Source organism: Suncus etruscus, chromosome 16 (assembly GCF_024139225.1).
Source record: "Suncus etruscus isolate mSunEtr1 chromosome 16, mSunEtr1.pri.cur, whole genome shotgun sequence".
In the NCBI taxonomy this organism is placed as follows: Eukaryota; Metazoa; Chordata; class Mammalia; order Eulipotyphla; family Soricidae; genus Suncus; species Suncus etruscus.
This window is the reverse complement of record NC_064863.1, coordinates 78,617,745-78,622,177: the sequence shown is the minus strand read 5'-3', so window position 1 is coordinate 78,622,177 and position 4,433 is coordinate 78,617,745. Positions and strand designations below refer to the sequence as shown.

The window sequence follows — 4,433 nt, the reverse complement described above, 5'->3', positions numbered from 1 at the left end:
TCATCTATGGGTTTTAAGAAAAATGAAAGACATTCTTACAATAATAATTTTCAGACACAAAAGAGAGAAGGGCTGTAAGTTACAGCTCACCTCATGTAGCTCACCACAAACAGGGATGAGTTTAGTTAGAGAAATAACTAAGTTTCGAACTATCATAATAATGAGAATGTATGAGGGAAATAGAAAGCCTGTCTAGAGTACAGGCGGGGGTTGGATTGGGAGGAGGGAGATTTGGGACATTGGTGATGGGAATGGTGCACTGGTGATGGGTGGTGTTCTTTACATAACTGAAACCCAAACACAATAATGTCTGTAATCAAGGTGTTTAAGTTAAATATATATATATATATATATATATATATATATATATATATATATATATATATAAAGAATTTATTTGTATATTGCTTGCAACAACAAAAAGCTAAGTGGAGTATTAAAAGATAGTTGAATAAAAGAAAGCTTTTGAAAACTTTGCTTTATCTCACAAGCATGTTATTAAAGTCATTGAGGAATTAAAACAAAAACAAAACAAAAAAAAAAACCCATAGTCTTCCTTGGTTTGTCAAGAATATACCATGTGAGTCTTTTTATGAGAATAGCTTATTCTTATTTCATGCAAATCCACAATTAAGTGTTAAGTGGTTGAGTGCCATGACAAAATTCTCAGACTATGCTAAATATATATTTACATAAGTCAAATGTACATATAAACTTGAACCACTTAAATTTCCTTGCCAATAGCAATGTTCTAGTCCTTTTTCCTATTCAGTAAGTAAATACATTCTGGAAACTAATTACTGTAGTCTCAGCATTTTAGACATAAACAAAGAATATACACTACTCTCCTTAGTAACTATTTCACTTACTTTCTGAAATATATACAATGTGCTAGACTTTTTTTTTTTTACAAAAAGCTAAACATAAAACAATAAAACTTTTTGTCAAAGACAGTGCAGTTTAGTAGTGGTAGTAAAGAGGCAGGTAAGGCAATAAACAAAAAAAAATACCAAGTGATAAGCAAATAGGTAATTTGGAAACTCAAGGAGAAAATATTGCCCCAATTCCAGTCCCAAATTGTGTTTACAAAGAAAATGGCTTTGTCTGAGATTCGAAATAGCCAACAGCTAAATGAAAGAACTAGATTTGGGGCAGGAAATCATGCCAGGGAGAACAAGCTGCAAGAAAGCACCTGATATATATCAGCTTCTTCTGGAATTTCAAATGCAAATTATGCAGAGGAAAAGAAAAAATCCAAACAATTGTTGTATAAACAGAAAAGCAGAACAAACCACATGTCAAAGGTCCTAGAGGGTTCAGGGTACAAGTGAGAGCAGATGGATCTTTCTAGGTGAATATTTCAGTTAAGTCTGAGATCAAGTCACCAGAGGACCAATCTCATTGAACCTCAAGCATAACCCTTAATCGCTGACTGAATAACCTTCAAGATGTATGGACTAACTTTGTGTAACTGTTGTCAGAGCTATGATGTAAGCAATAATCCCAAATTGAAAGTTATTTAGCAGTGTAAAATTTAACAGTGGCACTTTAATTCAAGAATGGTTAAATATAGTGATATAAATTCTGTTTCTAAAAAACAGAATGCCACTATTTCCCTCCATCTATCAGTTCTGCTTTATTTTTCTATGTCTTCAAACAAAAATCCTCCAAGGAGTAACCACTTTTATACTTGAATATCCAAGGGGATCCCATTTGATGATCCTGGGAAACTCCAAGAGTTCTAGCAATACTTCAAGCATACTCTGGATGTTGTACCTATTCATACACCACACTTACTATGTGCTCCTACTACTCTAATCTAGTTCTCATATTCACTTTTGGATTAGAGTCACTCCCACTGAGTCACACAGACTGAAGTGAAGTTTCTGAGTGGAAAACTAATAAGTAGTCTTCAATATAAAGTTGTCAGTAACTGAGGTCAATTGAGCATATTGGAGGATGGAAAGATATACAGTATGTAAGGAACTTGCCTTGCACATGGCCTACCTAGATTCAATCCCTGCACCATATATGGTCCCCCCCAGATCCACCAAGAGTAACCCCTGAGCAAAGAGCCTGTAAATCCCGAGCATTGTTGGGTGTAGCTGAAAAATTTCAAAATAAATATATTATTATACTTATCTGGCAGGGGAGATAACATGATCGTGAAGGTGGTTTCCCCAGGGCGAGGCTCACCCATTGCACTCTGGGTGTGCTGATCCCTGTGATTTTCCCAAATGTGGAAAGCTCAAATGCATAATTTGTGGTAGTGGGGGACTGCATTTGCGCTCAAATATATATATATATATATATATATATATATAAATTGAAATTGATCACATTCATTTTCCTTACAGTATAAAGATTCTAGTTAAGAATAATCATTTGTAGACAAAGGGAGAAGAATAAATATAGAATAATCTCACTCATCTGTGGGATATAAGGAAAATAAGGCAGTGTGAGGATATTCAGAGACAATAGATATGAGGGTTAGGAGGATCATTTCATAGTACGAAGCTTATTACAAAGAGTAATGAATACAGTTAGATTCGAAAAGGGTCTATTATGAAAGGGGCATACATGGTATCCTGTGGAATGGTAGGTTGAATGTTCCACAGTCCCCAGAGGGGAAAGGGGAATCTCATGCCCCCTATCTGGGTAGGACAGGAGAAGCTGGTCCACTATCAATTTCCTGCAATAAATAATCCACACAGATATGAAAGTTTTAGCAGGCAAGAAACTCACACTACAAGCTGTGCACCCACAAGCCAGTTGCTCCACCGCATGGAACCACAAGCCTAGATGGCAGCTCCCAGCTTAGGCCTCCTGACTAGCATTTATTGAGATAAAAAATAAAACCCCACCCCCAAGGGGAGGGGGAAAAGCCAGATGAAAAGGCAATGGGGAAATAAAACCAACGGAAAACAATTAAGATACATATGAGAAATAATCCAGAGGAAACCAATTGAGATAGATATGAGGACTAATTCAAAAGCCTCTATTTATATTATCCCTTCATTAATAGTAGCTCAAACCACAGTCACAGAGAGAGAGAGAGAGAGAGAGAGAGAGAGAGAGAGAGAGAGAGAGAGAGAGAGAGAGAGAGATGGAGGAGGGCATCTGGAAGGATGAGAGGGAAATTGTTGACTTTTACAGCAGGAAATGCGCCCTGATAAAGGTTGCTGTACATTGTATGACTGTGACTCAATCATGAACAACTTTACCTGTGAAAAAACTGTTGTATGAACAACCTTGTAACCTTAGTGTTTAAATAAAAAAAAATTTTAAAGAAAAGAATAATCATTTGTAACATTTTCTTTACAATATATATTTGACATGAGTGGCATCCAATTTTAAACAGAAGATAATAGTTATTTCCAATTATATGTGGATAAAATGGCCACATATAAAGTCCAAATCCATCTACATTGCCTATCAGGAAGACAATGTAGATATAATGATATTGAGCCCTGAACACCATTGGTATGATCCAAAACCAAAGAAATAAGCCCAGTTTACTTTAAATTACATAAATGATCATTAGAAGACAATAAATGTTATAACAACTTTGTGTCATGTGCCAAGTTTGATATTTATAGTATCAATTTATCATATATACATACACAACAAATCCCCCATTTGTTTTTAGAAAACAAACAATATTGTCTACAATTATTAAAGGAAAAACTAGTCAATAATAAAAGAGCGGCTGTTTGCATAAGCACATCACAGGAAAATGTAAAGAAAAACTTCTAACCTAAACACAGGGTGTCTAAAACCAGAAACATGTATCAAGGAATCAACTACAAGCTCCTGAGAAAATAAATCTAAGACGTACATAGATCCTTCGAAGAGACGCCAGAAAGGTTGTGTAGCAGGCAAGAAGAAGCACCTTTTCTTTATTTGCTGTTGTTGTTGTTGTTGGTTTTTGGGTCACACCTGGCAGTGCTCAGGAGTTACTCCTGGCTCCACGCTCAGAAATCGCTCCTGGCAGATACTAGCATTTGAACCAATGACCTTCTGCATGAAAGGCAAACTCCTTACCTCCATGCTATCTCTCCGGCCCCATTTTCATTCAAGTCCATTCAAGACCAGAAAGCCCATCTTTGAGGGCATTGAACGAGGCCTTTATTTTGGAGGAAAAGACTCAAGTCCAAAGCCTCAGCATCAGTTCCTGCCAAAAGCCCCTCGCCTTCCACAGACCCTTGCTTTTATCGCCCAGAATCAGGTACCACCCAATGGTGGGATCAGATATCAATCAATGGTGGAAGCAGAATCAGGTACTACCCTAGGGTGGGGGCAGAATGCCAGGTCACACCCTAGGGTAGGGTACAATCACCAATCAGGTTTAGGGTCAGTAACATAATAATCCCCTAAAATATTTACATACACAACAGTGATAAAGGCAAACGGTGTGGCATGGTAACAAATAT

At 36.8% G+C, this 4,433-nt stretch overlaps 1 non-coding gene across 1 annotated transcript; it reads left to right on the top strand.

Moving 5' to 3' along the window:
• Positions 1-2,134: 2,134 nt before the first annotated feature.
• On the top strand, positions 2,135-2,292 carry LOC126032710 (U1 spliceosomal RNA). Its single transcript, XR_007503931.1, has one exon. It is a non-coding gene; the product is annotated as a U1 spliceosomal RNA (small nuclear RNA).
• The last annotated feature ends 2,141 nt before the right edge of the window (positions 2,293-4,433 follow it).